This window comes from Littorina saxatilis, linkage group LG17 (assembly GCF_037325665.1).
Source record: "Littorina saxatilis isolate snail1 linkage group LG17, US_GU_Lsax_2.0, whole genome shotgun sequence".
Classification (NCBI taxonomy): domain Eukaryota; kingdom Metazoa; phylum Mollusca; class Gastropoda; order Littorinimorpha; family Littorinidae; genus Littorina; species Littorina saxatilis.
Window position 1 is genome coordinate 3,905,858 of NC_090261.1, and position 22,708 is coordinate 3,928,565.

The window sequence follows — 22,708 nt, forward strand, 5'->3', positions numbered from 1 at the left end:
GTTTTTGGCGTGCCACCTCTCAGGTACGTTACAGAATGCTCCAGAATGCTCCCCGCAAACCCCCGTTTCCTAGACCATTCTCGGCGAGCGTTCGCAATTGTTACGCTATAGTACCGAGCGCTTGCTAACGCTCGCGAGCGCCACAACAAAACTATGCGTTGCATAGAAAACATTCGCAAACGTTCTGTGGCGCTCTGCCTATGCAACGCACCCCTGGTGTGAAGGGTGAAAGATCAGCTACACAAAGTCGGAAGTTTCGAATGATGATCCCATAATCCTGGCACATATGCGCTATAGTAGAAGGCTACCTGTAATGTTTGCTTACGGCTTGCTTTTGTTTGCATACTGAAGAAAACAAAAAAACAACCTCGGATTACTGAATAATGCTTGTAAAGCGCAACTTCACAGAGTTAAATATGCATTTCGCGCATGTACATCAAATGTATATGGGTCCTTCCACAAAGCTGTGTACCAAAAGCGTGACATGCTTCGTGAAATTTGAAAGTGTCTGAATAGGTTGTTTTTACGGTTTATGTAAAAGATATAGACATAATGTGTGACCCTCCACCACGGGATGAGTCGCATGTCACCTTTGCATGATTTTCATATTTTTACATTTTCCTAAAGAGTTTTTTATGCTCTATCCAGTGGTGAAAACCGTTTTAGAAAAGAGCAAAAACTGTTTGAGTTATAAGCCTGTGACTAAGGAGACCCTCACACTGTTACCAGACACTCCCCGGACTTATATTAAGCCTAGCGCAGAACCGCGCAAGGTGACATGCGACTCATTTCGTGGTGGAGGGTCACATATGTCACGTTGCCATGCTAAACAAAAGATTAAAGTTTAATCTTTTTGGATACGAGGGGTGGTCGGAAAGTTGTGTAACATCACAGATGTTTAACGTAACATGGGATCCAAACACACAAAACAGATTAAAAAAAGCCATAGTATATAGTAACAAGTTTTATTTGCTTCACATTTAGAGCTTATTCCGAACAAAATGCAGTCAGGAAAAACAAATTGAACTAGTTATAGGTAACAAAAACGTATTTTTTGGTTGTGTCAACCAACAAACATCGTCTGTGTGAAGTAACAAACAAATCCATTCGTGTGACACTGTGAGTCAATAAATAACATTGAGTCAACATGTAGCAACAAGATGTACACTGTTGCGGTTTCTCCTCTTGAGCAGGATGACGGAGCAGCCGACAAATCGCAAATTTTCGCGCCGCGTCGCACTTGACGTCAGCATGTGCTGTGACGATTCGATTGGTCCGTGACTTGGCGTCATCAACCGGCTTGTGAATGACTGTGTTATGAATGGAATTCTTTTGGTTTTGGTGACGTCGTCATTGATGCGACTCGAAATTCGGTTAGATTTAGGTGCGTTGTTTTTAACACAAGGCAGATCAAGACACTAAACGATTTTGATTATTAATGATTTGCTGTGTCTTCGAGATACGTCGGACACACAGTGTTCCTCTCTTAAACACGTTGGTATTGTATTGTGTTATATCTGAATCATGGAATAACTCAGAAACAGAACAATACACAAACTATCCACCCAACAGACACAATTATTTTTACCTCAAAAACTTTATTTTTCTGCTAATTCGCTTCATTTTTGCGACCATATTTTTATGATCATGCTTCGAAAAAGTCAATGTAATGTATGGGTTTTCACAGCGTATATGCGCAAAACAATGAACTGCTAATTTCAAAGCTACATGGCAAAGGTTATAAACAACATGGGCCAACTGTTTTAGAGCTAGTTGACCAATTGCGCCTTCTTGTTATGTTTGATCGATAATTCAATCCGTTCTTAGTGGTCCTGTTAGAGACATTATTCATCCTATACCATAAATCTAAGTGTGATTGGCAAGAACAATCGCACACTTTCTAACAAAGAATGCTCTTTAAGGAGTTGGGGAGGGTAAATGCTGTAAGGTAGTGAAATTAATTTGATATCCGATGCTAAATTTGACTGCTTGGTTCGCCCAGTCAAGTCTTTCTGGATATATAAGCTAAGTATCACCAGGCAGTTTGAAGGAACTGCTCTTTTTTGTTTCCCCACTAACAAGGAAATCAGCTTCACAAACGCAGAATTTCTTTCTCTATATTTCGCAACAGCATTTAATCTGATTTTCTTCGATTTATCGTTTTTCGAAAGAAAATATAGTCGAGTTTGTTCCAATTTTGATGAAAATTCAACGGTTTTTTACCTAAACTCTTACAACTTGAACAGGACTAGACTATAAAGAATAGCCTAAGACTTGACAAAGACACACCGAGCACGTCTATCACAAATTAAAACATTGAAATGTCGAACTTTAAAAAAAATTGCATTAAGAGCGAAGAGTCGCAAAAGGTTGCCTACGTAACATTCGTCCCTCGTTGGAAACGACTCATAAAACGCTCCACGTCTGCTGCGTTCCAAAAATGAATGGATTTTTTTTTTTTATGGAAAAACCTTTCAGCGATGTTGAAGAACATTACATGCGAAAGAAACACCAAGTTTGATGCGTTGATAAGTGACAAATATCATTTTTAACGATCCAGCTTAACCAGAACAAATAGAAACGAAGCTTAGTGGCGACACGCGAAAGGCAAAATCACATTCAAATCGGATCAAATTGACACGGCGCACATTTTAACACGTTCACTACACATCAGTTGTGCCTGATAATACACACAGTCGCATATTCGTGCGTACAGAAGTTATAGACATGTTCACGTAGTTCGCGGTTGGTTTGAGAAACCAAATGTTACGTAGGCAACCGTTATTTCTTAACGATCCAAATGCACACTGTAAACATATGTAGAGGAAAACAGCTAAGTGCATATGTAACAATAGCACAAAAGACAACGAAGATGTATATCGGGGGGTTCATGGTCGCATTTTATTGGCAGCCACACGGATACTTAAAAACAAGATGTAAGCAATGTCACACAAACAACGCCATTTTGACGTCATTTTCTGTGTTTGCTTTCATATAAAACACTAACCAACATAGCGATCTTCTTGATTTTATTATCGTTATCTCTTTGGTCAATTTGCAGTCTGTTGATATCCTTATATCATTCGAGAAGCAAGAAAAACATTCCGAAATCTTACTCTAAAGTCATAACCCTCTTGTGGTACACAGCTTTGTGGAAGGACCCATATATACAATATCATAATTGCGGCAAGAACAAAATAGTAACAAACTGTATGCATGGACGGATATAAGTAAACTAATTTCACGTAATTGTGCCCACTCACATATATATATATACACACACAAGGAAAATTAAAAGCACACACACCAAACACACATGCACACTCCCATTCCCCTGCCACTGAGATGGTCATTCACCCACATCCAATCCACATTTCCTCAGTTCAGTAATAATACACTCTTTGGATTTTTAGTTTTTACCCTAGAACACAGTCAACCGTATTTCCACCAAGTTTTTGCTTCTTATTCGATATGGAAGGCTGTATAACGATACGTGCAGTGAAGATGATGATCAAGATACTCTCTTCAAATAAGAGATCATGTAAAATGCTAAACCCGCTCTTTATACAGCCAGACACACACATACCCAGCATGCCGCGTTTGTTGTTGTTGTAGATGTATCTAAAAACAAATGATGTGGTTTTAAGCTCGAACGATGAAACACTGACGTAGTGAATTGTGTTTATTATGACTGACTGAAAGAATGTCACGTTGTGACATGCATGTGCAATCGGTCTACTGAAACTATGATGACCTCATTGTCTCCTTGCGGCCCATGGCCATAATCTGAATAGAAAAAGAATGACTTCAACCCTTCAAAATAATTCATGTAGGGGAGGGAGGGGTAGGGTGGGACAAAAAAAATCCTTTATTGGAATATCTCATTCAATACTTATGACAAAAAAACAAAACTGGTGTCATCAGAAACTTTATTGAATTTGCCACAAAACAAAGAAAACAAAAAATAGATTTATTTAACCGACTCAGGAGAATTCGCAGTTAAAAACGCAAACAAATGTGGGGCAGGGTGGAACATGACGGGGCAGGATGGGACATTGCTTGGGGCAGGGTGGAACATGACGGGGCAGGGTGGGACATATGAATTTGTGTGTGAAGTTAAGAACCTTGTACCAGCTAAAACAACGCCCTCGTGAGTCTTCATTGACATTGAAGATTTCCGATGATTGGTGATAAGATCCCTGTAGAGTCTACCGCCTGTCCTCACTGAACAAACGCTTCTTTGAAGCTCTGGCTTTCTTGGTCACAGCTCGAGGTTTCTTGGGCACAGCTCGAGGTTTCTTGGCCACCTTTTTCTTCTTCGCTTCCATCTCTGCTTTTTGTGGTGTGTCTGGCAACACTCGGCTTCTGCCAAGCACTTGACCGGTACGCTTCCTCTGCTGGGTAGCCTTTGGGTATATAATGGCCTGATAACTTCAGGTGAGCAGATCAGAATAGAGTCAGGGGAACGAGATGCGCTTGGATCAGGTGGACAGTCAGCAGCGCTTGGATCAGGTGGACCGTCAACAGCAGCGTTTTGGGCGGCTTGTGTTGAAGTTTCAATGGGAGTGGTTGATTGTTGACAGGGTTTGTCGCTGATGTAGCTTTGGTAGAAGTCGGTTTCTGAAAAGACTTCGGTATCCAGTGGGCAGATGCCCGTGGACTTGAAACCACTGGTGATGTTCTGAATTGTGAAGGCACGGTTATATGCAGTGCCAAGGATTCCTGCGACGTCGTGGATTGTCTGACGTTTTCCATGGTTGTTGTACATCCATGAGGTTATCGCTGCGTTATACTGCCTCTTCAGCGGGCTAAAGACGGTCTTGTCCAACGGTTGGAGCCTGTGACTACAATGGGGAGGGAGACTCAACAGCACAATGCCGTTGTCTCTGCAGTTGTCAACTGCTTCCACTGAGATGTGGGATACATGATTGTCTAGAATGACAAAGACTTTTTTCTCCACCGTGCATCGAAGATGTTTCTGAATATGGTGGAGGCACTGCACGAAGATTTCCTGCGTCATCCACCCGCCTGGGTTACAAAAGCTTTGGGTGCCTGGTGGTGCACCGAAGAGCATATGGTTCTTGAAGTTCTTTCTTTGGAACACGAGGCAGGGTGGCAGCAGTTCCCGATGCCGTTGATGATGCCCAGCATCGCAACTGTCTCTCCACGCTCATGCGAGACCAGTTGTGCGACCTGCTTGACACCAGCCTCAGCAACCACTTTCTGAGGCCTCTGGGAGGTGCCGTTTTATCTACATTGTAGATTCTTTCAGGCGTTAGGGTGTGTTCTTGGTACAGCCGCCTCAATTTCTCAAAGAAGGTACCAACATTGTGCTTATTGAATGCAGTTGCTCTTGCAATGCTGGTCGCCTCAGGGGTTCTGATGCTGAGCTGACGATGGCGACTCTTGAATGCTGTCATCCAGTCTTTTCCGGCTTGTTTGTTTTTCTCCCAGTTGTCTGGAACACGATTCCCATTTCGAATGGCTAGGGTGTAAGCTAATGACTTTACAGTCGCAGTGTCCAAAGGAAATCCAATGCGTGATGCGGTCAGTAAGTACTGAACTAACTCAACTTCCTCTTCAATGGTGAAAATCAGCCTTGACTGGGACATCTCACTATATGAGGCCAGCTTCTTTCCTTCGCCATCTTTCCTCACTGCTCGCCTCAAAGAGGATTTTTTAATTCCAAATTCTTCATCGACTTGTCGGAAAGACTGGCCTTTTCTGACAGCCATCACTGCTTTGTGGAGTTGCTGGACATTCTCAGTAGATCTTTCTGTCCGGTCTGACTTTCTTTTGTATGTTCTCACCATCTGAAAGTGGAAAGAAAATAAAAGGAAACATTTACTTATTTGTTTACTTATTTATCTATTGATTTATTTATGTATTTCAATTTCACATCCTTTGCAAATAGTGATTTTAGACAAACAAGAACAATACCGAAAAAGAAAAAAGAAAAATAATAACTATAAAAGTTTCAACTGAAAAAAATATTGATAAAATTAGTGATATGCATGTAAAACAAACAATATATTATTCATTGTTTATAGACTGGGAGAAATTTACAGAGAGGGGCAGGGTGAAACACCCCAGGGGTAGGGTGGGACACCCAAGGGGCAGGGTGGAACACTGAAGGGGCAGGCTTGGACTGTTCCACCCGGCTGCCCCGTCCCACCCTGCCCCTCAGTGGATCAGTGCAATTAAATCTAAAATTGTCAAGAAAACACAGAGTATTGAAAGTAGCATCCGGCAGCATAATATGCCTGAATAATTTCTCTCTGCAGGTGTCAAGTTTCATTCTTGTAAAGTCAAAACAAATGATACAAAGCTTGCGCCTATTAAAGAGCTAAAAATGTACTTACGGTTGGAATCTGGATAATATTTTCTGCCTCATCAAAACCAAACACGACTGTCTGCAGGACCGTTTGGCGCCAGACACTGGTCTGGGAAATCACAGCTTGGCGGGAAAACAAAAGTCCCGGATAAAGCATCGCATCATCACTAAAATGAGCCTGTTCCACCCTGCCCCATGTCCCACCCTACCCCTCCCTCCCCTAATGAGTAATTGATCGCATCACGGTCGCACGGTGTGTAATCCCCCAAGCGGGACCTTCCACTATTAATATGTAGTCGGTGTCGACTGGAGTAGCCTGCTTGAAGCTTAGATAACTTGTGTTATGATAATCCTTCTCAACGGAGTTTGTGTTGTCCGGGTGGTAGAAACAAGTCAGTGTTGAGTGGTCGGTGATTCGATGATCATAGTGGCCATGCATATATCACAATAGGCTATGTAAACAATAAGCGCTCGTGTATAATTGTCCACACTATATATACATATATGCGCGCCTGTCAATAAGAGCGCGTCTGTGATGCTACTGAGGAAGAGCTCGTTCAGAAGTCAAGAGCGCGTTTCACTTTGTCAATAGGAGCGCGTGTAACTTGTGTATTGCATGGTGTGACAATAGTAGACGTATGCGGCCAGTGACTGACATGCAGAATAAAATGTTGCACATCAGCATCGATTAAAAACTATAATAACCTAACAACTTGATTTTATTATAATACTAAAGGATATTTATACTAATTCAGTAGGGTGCCAGATCTTACCGGAACCGTCAATCAAGTTCTGAGCGCACACAAACGCATTCGCGTGTCACACACGCATGTACATTGAAAAATTACTCTTCACAAAGTTACACCGAAAACTATGGTGCCGGTCACGAACAAAAACTGACTGCCTGAACAGTCCCTCTCAATGTGGTCAATGCGTTAACTTCTTGACATCGGGGAGATTTATCAGGTCGTGAACAACCTAACCGCCTAACCCTAACCCTAACCCTTACGGGCCTAACCCTAACCCTAACCCTAACCCATAGTTCGTTCGGTCAAAGGGTCGCGTTGTTTAAGTCCAAGATTGGTGCATACGCAATGAGATCAGTGGATTGTTCAGCAGAGTTTTCAGTTCCGGCGTGACACCGGTATCACTGCTGGACACCGCTTCCCACACAGTCCGTTTACCGTATTCACTGTGACCACCAGTTATCCATCAACATTGAAGTTGTATTACGTGTGCCGGCTCTACGTGTAATTCATTCATGATCATAATTTATTCTTCTTCATTTATTCGTGCACGCTGGGTATCCGCGCGTAGTTAAGTCAAGTTATGTGTCTGCGACGCAGTCAGTAATCACTGACCGGCCGTGATGCAGGACTGATCGTTTTCGTGGCCTCCTTAATACAACTGACCGTGTGAATGATAACACAAACACACAAAAATAAGAAGAAAAAAAACCCGAACGAACGAAATACAACAGCATGAGCGCGGGGCCACGTATCGTTCCGGGTTGTCTTCAACTACCAATTATGTCAATCAGTTTTTGAGTCGGCATGCACATATGCAACTTACTGGCTTACGTTGAGTCTTTGCCATAGGTCCTCAGGCTTGGAGATCAAGGTGGTCAAGGGATGATCTTCTTCTTGGTCCTTTGGTTGCCTCGTTGACGATAAATTATTTATCTGACTCTGGTCGAGCACAGCCATTGCAATAGCATTCAGACCGCCCCGCTCCGGCAGTATTGCAAAGGTAATTATTATGTGGCAACCCGGCGTAGTTACCGGATGGCAACCGCTGCAAACCAGTTAATTGCATTTAAGCCTGGGGGTGAGAGTCAGCGGGCCGTATAGGTATGACGGGGCTACATTTAATAAGTGACAGTCAGTTAAAGTGCGCCACACTTTAGGATAGGGGTAGCAACACAGACATACTTCAGTCAGTATCCCCACCCGGTCACAGTAACTTCACTAGGCGGCACCGAGCCAACTCAGCCCTAACACTGTTTTCCCATAAAGCCAGGCACCACGACGGGACAGTTGTACGATTACCACTTTTAAAGTCCTTGGTATTCAGACTCGGCCGGGGTCGAACCCCGGCACTTACTTTCGAGGCGGACGCCTTAAACGTCAGTGACCATTATACCTGACTGACTTGGTTGCCCTCTTTCAGTGGTGATGTTAGGCGCGTTTGATCGATCTGCGCGATCGCGCGATCGCGCTGCGCGTTTGGTGGATCAATCAAACGCGCACACATCGATCGATGTGTGCGCATTTGATCGATGCAAAGAATAGGCTACAAAGAATACAAGAATCGTTAAAATGCGCAGCTCTTATACTTGCGCATTTGGACGATCTGTCACAAAGTAAGTCCCTACCACACACATATATCGCACGCCGGAAGTGAAAAGTTTCAAATACAGGAATGTTCCGAAATATACCCCAACAACGTTTTTGATTTGTTTGTTGTCAAGCCTCTCAATCTTTCAAACAGTCTCTCTCTCTCTCTCTCTCTCTCTCTCTCTCTCTCTCTCTCTCTCTCTCTCTCTCAGTCTCCCTCTCTCTCTTAGTCTCTCAGTCTCTCTCTCTCTCTCTGTCTCTCTCTCCAGACTCTCAGTCTCTCTCTCTCTCTCTCTCTCTCTCTTCTCTCTAGGCTCTCTCTCCTATCTCTCTCTCTATCGCTCTCTCTTCTCTCTCTCTCTCCAGACTCTTAGTCTCTCTCTCTCTCTCTCTCTCTCTCTCTCTCTCTCTCTTAGTCGCTGACTCTCAGGCTCTCTCTCTCTCTCTCTCTGTCTCTCTCACACACACTTTCTCTCTCTCTCTCTCTCTCTCTCTCTCTCTCTCTCTCTCTTAGTCTCTCCCCCCAATCCCTCCTTCCTCATCTCTGTCCATCCCTCTGACATCTCATGAAAACAGCTGAACTTTTAAATCATTTGCTATTACAGGACAATTAAACACTCAATGAGCTAATACATGTGAAATGGATGATCAGGTGCAACCTCGACGCATATATACCTGTGATGTGATGTCTTTGAGGTAGTACATGTCTAAGTGTTTGGTACAATATAATTCTATTTTTTTCTTCTTTTTTTAAATGTCCTACAGATTGTTGTTTAGACACTTATAGCTAGGCCTACTTCCGGTCATAACTTCCGGTCATTGCCAGCATACGTGTGTGTGCGTAGTATGGTGATTTGTGAGACGGATCGTCCAAATACGCAATTATATAAGAGCTGCGCGTTTTAACGATTCTTGTATTCTTTGTATCGATCAAACGCGCACACATCGATCGATGTGTGCGCGTTTGATCGATCCACCAAACGCGCAGCGCGATCGCGCGATCGCGCAGATCGATCAAACGCGCCTAACAGTGACACTCACTTTCCTATACAGCCCGGTTTTCACTCGACTGCTCATCAGTCGCTTGTAGGTTAGATGATTTGCGTGTATGGTGTGTAGTCGAGGTTCGAATTCGTGAAAGTATTTCTTTCTATAGCAAGTTTATTGATATGGTTGTCCCGTAAAAATGGATTTTAGCTCGAGTCATTGTGGACGAGAGCAACCACAAGGAAATTCATGTGTAATTCTCGATATTAGTGTTGCTCTTGGCAAAAGAAATTCACGTGTAACTGTCTATGTGTTGCTCTTGGCAGCTTTAATCCATAATTGCATAGGTAACAGCGGCATGCAATCATTAATTTATCTTCTTCTGATTTTCTCAATAATAGAGGAGGAGGTTCGGTCGGTCAGCGCCGTTTAGAGTCAATACAAAAGATAAGTCAATTAAACAAAACAACAACATCAATTCCATTTCTTTCTTTTTCTTCTTCTTCGATCGTTCATGTACTGAAACTCCCACGTTCACTCATGTCACTTTTAGCACGAGTGGATTTTTACGTGTATGACCGTTTTTGCTCCACCATTCATGCAGCCGCATACTGGCGCCGCTTTCGGAGGAAGCAAGCCGTATTTTCGTGTTTCTATAACCCACCGAACTCTGACATGGATTACAGGATCTTTTCATACCGTGCGCACTTGGTCTTGTGCTTGTGTGTACACACGAAGGGGGGCTAGCCACTAGCAGGTCTGTGACATGACGTTGACCTGGAAGATCGGAAAAATCCCCATCTGACCAAATGTGACCCACCTGGCTGCATCGACCGGGAATCGAAATCCCGACCTTCCGATTAGTAAGCCGATGTCTTACCACTACGCCACTGCGCCCGTCAATTCCATTTCTTTTAATTCCCTCCCTCCTATAACTTATTTGTACCCACTATGACAACAAAGAAAACAGAAAAACAAACAGCTACCAACGGTCACTATTTCACCAAATGTCAAGCATGTCTGACACCAGCCTATCCGCCCTGACTCATTCATTTGACAAGTTGAAGCCCATCCTAATGCATATCATGTCTCTATTCATACAGGACGTCTTTGTTGTTGATGTGTTCGGTCACCCCTGTAGCCCCATGGACGAGGCTATCCAGGGAAATACCCTTCAGCTTGTACGGGTGACTGTACCTGTCCGATCTCGTGCAGAAAAACAATCCTGAAAGGGTTGTCCGCTCTGCCTCCCAAAATAAATTTGTCAAAGCTCCTAAGAATCAGAGGGACGATCATGGTGGCCGCTGTCTTTCAGTCGCAGCTGATCATATCTGGAACAAACTCCCTTTGTCTCTACGTCTCAGTCCATCTCTGCCTTCTTTCAAAGCAAATCTCAAGACTCACCTCTTCAGAGAAGCATTCTATGATGATGTAGTTGTCGCGACCCTGTGAATGTGCACTTTCGGATGAACAATGTTTACTGTGTGTGTGTCAGTGTGTGTGTGTGTGTGTGCGTGTGTGTGGACATGTGTGGGTGTGTGTGTGTGTGTGTGTGTGTGTGTGCATCATAATTGTTGTGTATACTGAGAGTTCGTTCCTGTAAGAGCCTCTGGATTTTTGTAACATTTATGTTTTGTTTTTGGTTTTTGAGTCACTTGAGAAAAAGTGACTCTATGTAATCGGTCAGTGTTAGTCTGTCCGGCCGGCCGTCCGGCCGTCCGGCCGGCCGTCCGTAGACACCACCTTAACGTTGGACTTTTCTCGGAAACTATCAAAGCGATCGGGCTCATATTTTGTTTAGTCGTGACCTCCAATGACCTCTACACTTTAACGATGGTTTCGTTGACCTTTGACCTTTTTCAAGGTCACAGGTCAGCGTCAAAGGAAAAATTAGACATTTTATATCTTTGACAAACTTTTCTCGGAAACTATCAAAGCGATCGGGCTCATATTTTGTTTAGTCGTGACCTCCAATGACCTCTACACTTTAACGATGGTTTCGTTGACCTTTGACCTTTTTCAAGGTCACAGGTCAGCGTCAAAGGAAAAATTAGACATTTTATATCTTTGACAAAGTTCATCGGATGTGATTGAAACTTTGTAGGATTATTCTTTACATCAAAGTATTTACATCTGTAGCCTTTTACGAACGTTATCAGAAAAACAAGGGAGATAACTAGCCTTTTCTGTTCGGCAACACACAACTTAACGTTGGGCTTTTCTCGGAAACTATAAAAGTGACCGGGCTCAAATTTTATGTGAACGTGACTCATTGTGTTGTGAATAGCAATTTCTTCCTGTCCATCTGATGCCTCATAATATTCAGAACTGCGAAAGTGACTCGATCGAGCGTTTGCTCTTCTTGTTGTTGTAAAGTGTTTATGATTGTGTTCTATTCCGTCAATGGCGTCATTCTGGTAATGATGTTGTTATTGCTGTTGTAAAGCGCTTTGTGTGTTCGAAAGCGCTATAGAAATCACCATTATTATTATTTTTTATGACTTCATGCATCTTCGGATGATGTTTTCCCTTTCTTTGTTGATGCAGCCTGTTTGCCTGGCATGGAAGATTATTTTCTGAGGCATATTGTTTGTTTAAGCAGATCATGGGTTGAGGCATGTGAGTTATTTGCTGAGACAGATGATTTTTCTAGTCAGATTATTTGCTGAAGCTGATGGTTGCTAATGCTGATAATTTGCAATATCGGCTGTTGGAGACTCAAAACGTAGCAAGTAGAGGTAAGCAACATTAGCAAATTGTTTGACGAATTTTGACACTTACAATGACCGTGCAATAAGCCATTTGATACGTTTTTTGCTGCAACGTTATGTGTGTGTGTGTGTTAGATTGTGGTGCTTTAATATCATTGACAAACAACTTAATCGTTATCATGTCACCATTCGTCTACTTCTAATGCTTTAATATCCTCTTCTTTATTGTTTTATGTCCCTTCTGTGTGTATGTAATCTCAATTTAAACATGGATGTCAAATACTGTTTGTAATCTTACACTCGCACAGGATAAAACAACACGTCACAGACTTGTTTGCCCTTTCTCACAAACACATCACTTTCATTCAAATAATTGCATATTAAAAGGTGATGACAGATGGTTCTTTTATTTTTTTTTTACCACAGTCCCAATAACATTGTTTTATAAAATCACTAAACAAAACATCAAAGTTGAAGAGCCAATCTTTTACTGTACAATCATGTTTACTTATAAGTACTCACCTTCATAAATAATAATCGTCGCTGTCAGTTTTGCAGATTTGAGAAGAAAAAAAGTTTAAAAAAATGTGTGTTATAGTCTGTAAAATTCTGCCTTCCATAGACATCTATTGTACTGGGGAGGCTTCTTGTAATTTTGTTGTTGTTGGTAGGAACAAAAATGTGCAAATATGAGGAATTGATCCTTAGTTATGGGCTGTTTACTTGTGCACAGAAGGTTTTGCATTCACAAACTCAACAATAATGATGAGACAAAATTGCTTAAAACCTTTAGTTTTGCATTGCAAGATGGTAGGTTCTGACAAAGAGAGAGAGAGAGAGAGAGAGAGAGAGAGAGAGAGAGAGAGAGAGAGTTAGACAGGAGATAAGATTAAAAACAATATCACAAACATTTACCAGACATTATGTAATAAGAGATTAAAATATAGTAATCAGCAATAGCATCCAGGCATGAAAATTCTCCGTATTTTCCGTATTTTCCGTATTTTTTAAAAAAATAAACCGTATTTTTTTTTATTTTCCGTATTTTTCCTTTTTTTTTTTTTTATTTTCCTAGTCATAGTTATAGTAAAATAGTTTTGGGGCCATGTTTGAATCCAATTTTAAGGCTCAGATAGCCCCAGATTGCACCAAATTGCACCCTTGAAAAAAAAAATTTCCGGGGGCCCCCGGACCCCCCTAGAAGTCTTGGCGCTTTGCGCCTGCGAAACTTGGCGCTATGCGCCTGCAAAACTTGGCGCTACGCGCCTTCGAATTTTTTTTTCAGTATTTTTTTTTTTTTCAGTTTTCATGCCTGGCATCTAATTTAATTCAGCACCATTAATTTGTAGAAAGTTCGCAAGCGTGTTTATAAAGCCACTCGTACGTATGGTTTTTCTGATAACTTTCAAGACACTGCTGACAGAAATGTGTATGCTTGTCATAAAGATTAGTTCGGGGAGAGGGGTGAGACATTTATTTAGATGTCGTGGATTAATGATTACGTATTTAGAAGTACAGTAGTTCTTCTGTTCATTTATTATCTGCTTTATTTTGAACCTATTTTTCGTATAGCAGCAATATGTCCAAATGTTTATCGATATTGAATTAAATGTGGTTTAATTTGGTCCATGAAAGTCGTTGAATGTTGCTCACTTGAAAATGTTTTGATAAAATATCAAATTATCTTTGGTTGGAATGTAAACCTGATAATATAATCTGCACAAAAAAATCACTCGGATTTGTGATTCATATAGGCAAGTCAAAGAAGTATACAAAAATCAGAATTGGAATAAGACGATCGCAAAAACTGTAGTAGACCTAAGCCAATGACAATGTGTGTGTGTGTGTCTGTGTGTGTGTGCGATGCACAGCAGCCCTCCTGCCTGGTTGGGCAAAGTCCTTCGCTCCCAGCAGTCGGGCGACGAATCCATTTATCCGACGCAATTTTGATTTTTAGCGTGGAACGTCGTCTCTGTGATGAAAGAAGAAATAGTCCATGAATGTCCTACGACGCGTAGACCAATAAGTTTGATGATCGTCCAACGACGACTAGACAAGCCACGCCACATACCCTCAAGGCGATACACACACCTTCTCCCAGAAACAGCTCCGCTACAATGACGAAACCTGAAGCTGGTGACAGGAAGACGCCATATGCTGGATACCTCTCCCCCCCCCCCCCCCCCCCCCCCCCCCCCGGCATCCAAAAGCTGAGACAACCAGTCGTCCAGCTCCCAGGCAGGACAGCCGATTGCACAGGGAAAGGACAAACAAAGCCTGGAAAGAAACTCAACGTTCATTAGTTTCATACATATGCTTATATAAACTAGCCTTACCTCCGTTTACAATAACATTACAATCACAATACAGTATAGACCGGATGTATAAAACACCGGATGTATGAAAGTCTGGATGTATGAAAGGGGTAGGCAGGGTCCCGGCAGAAGCTACTCTTTGTTATTACTTAGAATTTTCCGGTTGTATGAAAATCGGATGTATAAAAGTCCGGTTGTATAAAAGCAAATCTCTGGTCCCGAGCAGCACAAATGCGTTGTTGCAAGACCGGTTGTAAGAAAACGAAAGTAGACCCAGGTTACCAAATGAGGATGCCCTGAAAACTTCCCCACCAACTGATTTTTATCCAGATTCTATAGCTGTCAACGAGTTGTTCTGTTTAATTTGTTTCTCCATTCAATCATTTTTTTTTAACCTGTTACAAATTCGTCACCAAGACCCATAAAATCCCAGAAGGCATTTGTGTTACATTTATAACCAGAGACATTGGTCATGGATGTGAATCAGTTGTTACCTGTTTATGTTGTTGTATTTTATGTTGTTGTATTTTATTTTGTTGTATTTTATGTTGTTGTTTTTATGTTCTTGTTGTTGTTTTTATGTTCTTGTTGTTGTTGTTGTTGATTTTATCCATTAAACTGATTTTATGTTTAACTCCATTAATAATCTGTTTTGTTTGTCTATTCAGTCATTTTAGCCTGTTATAAATTTGTCATGACTGAAGAGCCATAATAGCCCAGGAAGGCATTTTTTTGTACAATTAAAACCAGAGGCATTGGTCGTGGGTGTGACTCAGTTTTTACATTTAGTCAAGTTTTGACTAAATGTTTTAACATAGAGGGGGGAATCGAGACGAGGGTCATGGTGTATGTGTGTGTGTGTGTGTGTGTGTCTGTGTGTGTGTCTGTGTGTGTGTGTGTAGAGCGATTCAGACTAAACTACTGGGCCGATCTTTATGAAATTTGACATGAGAGTTCCTGGGTATGATATCCCCGGACGTTTTTTTCTTTTTTTCGATAAATACCTTTGATGACGTCATATCCGGCTTTTTGTAAAAGTTGAGGCGGCACTGTCACACCCTCATTTTTCAATTAAATTGATTGAAATTTTGGCAAAGCAATCTTCGACGAAGGCCGGGGTTTGGTATTGCATTTCAGCTTGGTGGCTTAAAAACTAATGAGTGAGTTTGGTCATTAAAAATCGGAAACTTGTAATTAAAATTATTTTTTTATCAAACGATCCAAAAACAATTTCATCTTATTCTTCGTCATTTTCTGATTCCAAAAACATATACATATGTTATATTTGGATTAAAAACAATCTCTGAAAATTAAAAATATAAAAATTATGATCAAAATTAAATTTCCGAAATCGATTTAAAAACTATTTCATCTTATTCCTTGTTGGTTCCTGATTCCAAAAACATATAGATACGATATGTTTGGATCAAAAACACGCTCAGAAAGTTAAAACGAAGAGAGGTACAGTAAAGCGTGCTATGAAGCACAGCGCAACCGCTGCCGCGCCAACCAGGTTCGTCACTTTCACTGCCTTTTGCACTAGCGGCGGACTACGTTCAGTTTCATTCTGTGAGTTCCACAGCTTGACTAAATGTAGTAATTTCGCATTACACGACTTGTTTTCTATGTTGTTGTTGTTGTTTTAATCCGTTAAACTGGTTTTAAGTTTAACTCACTTTTTTGTATTCAGTGCGCGCGCGTGAGAGAGAGAGAGAGAGAGAGAGAGAGAGAGAGAGAGAACTCAGAAAATGTTATTTGCTACGCCAACGGTCATTACAAAGCTTCCACGACCAAAAACATTGTCAAAAGCGCAAAAGGGTTGTGGAGGGAACACACACAATACAGTTGAGCCACACACAAACACACACACACACACACACGTGCGCGCGAGCGCACGCACGTACGCGCACACACACACACACACAGCGGGGGGGGGGGGGGGGCGGAGAGTGCACGGTCTTATGCAAAGCAGAACAGTTCCTTACACAAACAGTTGCTCTTTCTATCGGTTGTCCTGACTGTGTCAGTGTACGTAAGTACATGTACTTTTCCACTTGTTATTCACAAACCTTTTCTTCTAACAAGGATATGCATCAAAACATTTAAACATAAAAAAACAAATAAATACAAAAATGATATGAAAAAAACCCTACTTTTACCAAGTAACAGACGCGTGGCCGGATGTATGAAAGTCAATCCACAATATTTTCATACATCCGGTTAACCGGATTTAGTAAAGACCGGATGTATGAAAGACAAAAAGTGGGTCCCGACGACTTTCTTACATCCGGTCTCGATCAAATTACGGAAAAAAACCGATCCATATGTTATCCATTTTTTTTATAACCACATTTTCACAATAAACAAATTCACAACGTAGCTCTAACAAAATGGCGAGCAATACTATACAACGCACTGACAAGAACAAGTCAACACAAATAAAATAAACAGATCGAATCAAAGCCTACCACAGATAAAGAACTATCAACCACAATACAAAGACTATTGTAGTCTTATTCAAAATGTAACATGTCCAACGGCTTATGAACTCTGTAACAAGACGTCCGTCTACGACGAAATACTGGTGTGGACTGCCACGTTCACATAAAAAGAATTAAACTGTACAGCTCCCGCTACGATGTACAAAATTGTGAATAACATGGTGTAAAAACCACGGGGAAAATAACCTACCTGTTCCTAAACTCACAATAACGTTCTAAATTGTTTTAAAAAAGAGAACTAGCTATTCCCCTAAACCAGGTGAGATCCCGTGCATCTCGCCTCCCACTCAAATTTACAGGTAACTGGGTTTTGAAGTTAAAGCTGCAGAGTATCACCAAAAACACTACAGCCCTTTCTGTCACGGACTGTTACAAAGGAGAATTTTTTCTGTCCCACATCCAATTTGTATTATCCACCATTCCTGTATATGGCCTGTAATATAAGCGTTGACATGAGTTCGTGTCCCTATTATTTCTTGTTTTACTACTGTACCATGTGCAACGGAATAAACCTTGTTTAAACCAAAGGTTGGAGCAAAAAAGTTTGAAAAGCACCATTTCATCAGTTTCTATGATTTTTCAAGCCCTTGTGCAGTCGGCGAGACGACAACTTCACTCAGAGTCAAGTGGTTCATATGAGCATTAAAAAAAACAATTTCAGAAAAACTGTCTATTCATTGCTATCACATTACCTAACATCCTAATCTTTGGCTTGTGAAGTCGCAATACCCTGAGTGTACAGCAAAAACTACACACGTCAATGCTTTTTCAGTCTTCGGTTTGCCAATGCTCCATGATAATTATGTGAACTATGTAAATGATAAAATATATCTTGCTTGATCAGGAAGGGAATTATTTAGTGGATGGGCAGGTAAATGAGTTATTTAAAAAAGTCAAAGTTTCTTGGCCAAGATTCCTTAACCTTCACCGTGCTTCGTGAGTCGGGGATGACCCAGAGCCTCACAAATTTTGTTGTTTGTTTGCTTAACGCGCAGCCGACCACGAAGGGCCATATCAGGGCGGTGCTGCTTTGACATTTAACGTGCGCCACACACAAGACAGAAGTCGCAGCATAGGCTTCATGTCTCGCCCAGTCACATTATTCCGACACCGGACCAACCAGTCCTAGCACTAACCCCATAATGCCAGACGCCAGGCGGAGCAGCCACTAGATTGCCAATTTTAAAGTCTTAGGTATGACCCGGCCGGGGTTCGAACCCACGACCTCCCGATCACGGGGCGGACGCCTTACCACTAGGCCAACCGTGCCGGTCATCACAAAATTGTTTATCTCTGAAACTATTTAGAGTTTTTAATTGAGACTTCAAGTAATCTCTAATCACCATACGACCTTCCCATTGCCAAACTTTTGAAAGATCATCTTTGTAAACAAACAAATAAACGATGACATAATTTGAACTACACCGTCCGGATGATGTGGGTTGTGGACGACCCATATGGAATTATGTAAGGAATTTGCAGCCCACGAATGCAGAAGAAGAAGAAGATGTAAGGAATTTTACGTTGTTTATCCTTATTTGGATGGCGTGGGTTGTGTACGACCCATACTCTGCAAAGAGGCGACAAAACGTTTATCCCTATTCGGATGGCGTGGGTCATGTACAGCCCATACTTTTAACGTTGAATCCTTCTTTGGGAAGTATGGGTCGTACACGACCCACATCAAATGGACCGTGTTGTCCAACACGTGATCCGGTGAAGGTTAAAGGGGCATTCCAGAGCAATTTTGGCTATGTCTTTTTATTAGGTGATCTGAATCTCAATCTTCCTAAATGTATTCTACTCAATTTTTACTCTCGAGGAAGTATAGTCTAAAAATATCTCACAGTGGTCAGTCTCTCCGCCTGGCAATCTCATTACAGAGTGAAGTCAGGTTTACTTGGTGATCGCTTCAAATTCCCTTTGTTCTTATATTTCACACTACCTCACCACCGTTAAAGGCAAGATATATTTCCAACTTTGACTGAACTTGTATGTCCTCCCTTTCCTAACCTAGGTGGTGGGTTCAAGTGCTAGTCTTTCGGATGAGACGAAAAACCGAGGTCCCTTCGTGTACACTACATTGGGGTGTGCACGTTAAAGATCCCACGATTGACAAAAGGGTCTTTCCTGGCAAAATTGTATAGGCATAGATAAAAATGTCCATCAAATACCCGTGGGACTTGGAATAAAGTAAAAAAAATTCCATCTCACACAGCATTAAGTCTCAGGAAACATGAATACACGCATGCAGGAAAAAAAAAATATGGGTAACGCCGTATGTATGGCAGCTCGCTTTCCCCGGGGAGAAAGCAGCCCGAATTTCCATGAGGGTAACCTCACTGGACTGTAAATCTTATTCAATCCAATCCAATCCAATCCAATGTGCCTTTGCAGAACAGAAGAAAGTATAAGAACCGCGTATATGATGTTCATTTGATGCCACAAGGCTCAATGTTTCGCTTCCTCAACATTTTCCGGCAATTTTCTCCATAAACCTTTTCCTGGGACAATTATTCTGCAAAAGAAAGTTTATCCTATTGAACAAATGCCAGTTGCCTTCAAAATGCATTGCATTCCGTGTTTGATTCGAACTACGAACAACACGTGTGTTGGCCGCCATCTTGGATTTCATTGCAGGTCAACTCAGTGACATTTTCGAGACGGTCGCTTTGGGAAAACAGATAATACATCTTTATTATAGCACATACAAAACTGTGAGGCAGACATCTATCTGAGTGTTTGTAAGATCCGACAACATAAAGTGAACAAATTTACATTTTACTTAAAAAAACCCACAACTTTTGACTCAAAATATCTTGTTATTTTTGGACGTTTCTTTCTTTCTTTATTTGGTGTTTAACGTCGTTTTCAACCACGAAGGTTATATCGCGACAGGGAAAGGGGGGAGATGGGATAGAGCCACTTGTCAATTGTTTCTTGTTCACAAAAGCACTAATCAAAAATTTGCTCCAGGGGCTTGCAACGTAGTACAATATATTACCTTACTGGGAGAATGCAAGTTTCCAGTACAAAGGACTTAACATTTCTTACATACTGCTTGACTAAAATCTTTACAAAAATTGACTATATTCTATACAAGAAACACTTAACAAGGGTAAAAGGAGAAACAGAATCCGTTAGTCGCCTTTTACGACATGCTGGGGAGCATCGGGTAAATTCTTCCCCCTAACCCGCGAGGGGGATTTTTGGACGTCTAGTTTGTACGTCGGAGCGATAGTAAAGAGTGTACCCAATCCGCGTTTTGCTCGAAATAGGTGCTACAGACCATGGCGTCGCGCAGTACATGATTTTCATGTAAAACTCAGATTTTCTTGGCGGATTAGTGATGTACATATACAAATCAACTACACTGTTATGTTCTTCTAATTCTATGTTTCCTGTACAAAAAAACATGCAGATGACATACAAGTTCACCAAATGGTTTAGCTTGTATTTGTATTCAAAGTGACCAACCATTTTTCAGAGGCTGTTTGGCATAGCTACTATTAGTACAGCAGTCCCTCTCATGAACGGACACCCTTGGGCCATAGCAAAACTGTACATTGCAGGTGGCCGGTCACGGGAGGGGTGACCACACCACCCCCTCCCCCATACACTCACACAGAGACACATAAACAACAGGATTGAGTCTATGCTAACCACTTCTTGTAGCTACTAGTACTTAACAATAAGAACAAACTCCTAATATTTCTTTAAACGTTCTGTAAAAAATGATTTGTATGAATGGTGTTGAAAAGAAGAGATAAAATAAATCCTCAAGGCAGTGAACACACTCACAATGCACTGACATACCGGAAAGCAGCCACACAAACACAGCACAGAGGCAAGTATGCAGATGCTTTGCAAGAATAAGCTTAAAAACCAGTTGGAATAAAAAGCAGCAGATAGAACTACATGTTATAATCATGTAATTTATTTTCTTCTTGTCTGGCATGCCGATCATGTGGCAGTGACTTTTCACTCTTCAGTTGGAAATACACTGTACACACACATTGCTCCCACTCTCCCTCACTGCCTACCCCAAGCCTTGACAAATGATGCTTGGAAATTGTGTGGAAGAGTACACCTCTATTTCTTTCGATGCTCTTCCTGCCGACATGACCATGTAGTGACACCAGACACCCCACTGAGTTTAGCCAGCTACTCAACCCCCCCCCCCCCTCCCCCCAGCCATGTACTATTTGGGGCTGTGGCCAGAGATGTGTCAGCTAATTGAGGCCAGCTGCACTGTTCACTCAGAGCAAAACCAATTGACTGTGTCTAACTTTTGACAAAGCAAGACAACTGAAGGGTTCACAGATTAGGCAACCGACTCACTGGTCAAGGCTGAGGGGAAACAAGAGTATCTTGTCATGAAAGAGGTTACACACAGCCACGCGATGCTGAGAACTGTGGCCGATTTTTCACTCTCTTTTGCTCAGGACCTTCATCAACTGTGGCTTCTGTTGTTTACATCCAACAGACAAGAATAAAGAGCAAAGTGCATTTTCATGTTGGCATCTTCGCATGTACTCCACTGCTGACCAAAACTAACCCCCCCCCCCCCTCCTGATGGGTACACGTGCACTCAAGTTATCAGTGACTGTCATCACGTCTTTGCGGCTGTGACATTTGTACCAAGAGCCGGACGGACTGCTCTGTTATTGATTTTCTTGTGGTGAAAATTTTGATGGTCTGTCCGTACATTGGAGGTATGACCTGCTCAGTGTTGGGACAAAAAATTAGTGTCCGCGTCCACGTTTTCCAGGTGGCCGTTTAAGGGGGGGGGGGGCAAATATAGAAGGAAAACACTCCGTGCCGAGAAAATGTGTCCGTACATGTCAGGTGTCCGCTCACGCTGGGGGCCGTACATTGCAGGGACTGCTGTAATACTAATACCAAGTTAAATTAATCAGCTCCTACAAACTTAAATTCAAAAGAGAGTACAATACAAACAGACACCCAGATTGTAGGTGTGGGATTGGACGTGACTCAGTTTGCAACTTGTCTTTTTCAGGCAAGGCTAAAAAAAATTCCTGTGAGAAATCAAGTGACTATAAATGTAACACAAAAACAAAAACCTTCAAAGCATCCCGTTTGGATGATGCTTGCCACTGGCACTGCGTCGTGTCTGTGCTGGTAGAAGGTTTTATAAAACACCATGGCACTTCCAAGAAGCACTGAAGCGTAAGAGCCGCTTCTCAAGATTGGAAGACTGGTGAACGATCTCCGGTTGAAGAGCAGCTTCCTGGTTCCTGACCAACCGCATTTCTTCATGGCACTTGTCCAGTGATGACTGTGAACCTGCAACAAACATGTAATAAAATCGTGATCTTTTCACAATCGTGTAGTAATAATTTAAAAAAAAAAGTGTTATCAATAAACCGTTGCACAAGCCAAGAAGCTAAACTAGATTACTCCAGTTCTCATGATGCCGATGTCTTGGCAATTTTTTCCCTTTTGTTTTAGTACATTTGATTCGTCAATTCATTTATCTAAAAAAATGGCTACTTGATCATAC

At 41.8% G+C, this 22,708-nt stretch overlaps 1 long non-coding RNA gene across 1 annotated transcript in view; it reads left to right on the forward strand.

Moving 5' to 3' along the window:
- LOC138952117 (uncharacterized) overlaps window positions 1-20,290 on the forward strand; it is a 132,115-nt gene extending 111,825 nt beyond the window's left edge. Inside the window, exon 2 of the long non-coding RNA XR_011451304.1 lies at window positions 20,068-20,290. This is a non-coding gene — a long non-coding RNA (uncharacterized lncRNA). The remainder of the gene's footprint in view (window positions 1-20,067) is intronic.
- The last annotated feature ends 2,418 nt before the right edge of the window (window positions 20,291-22,708 follow it).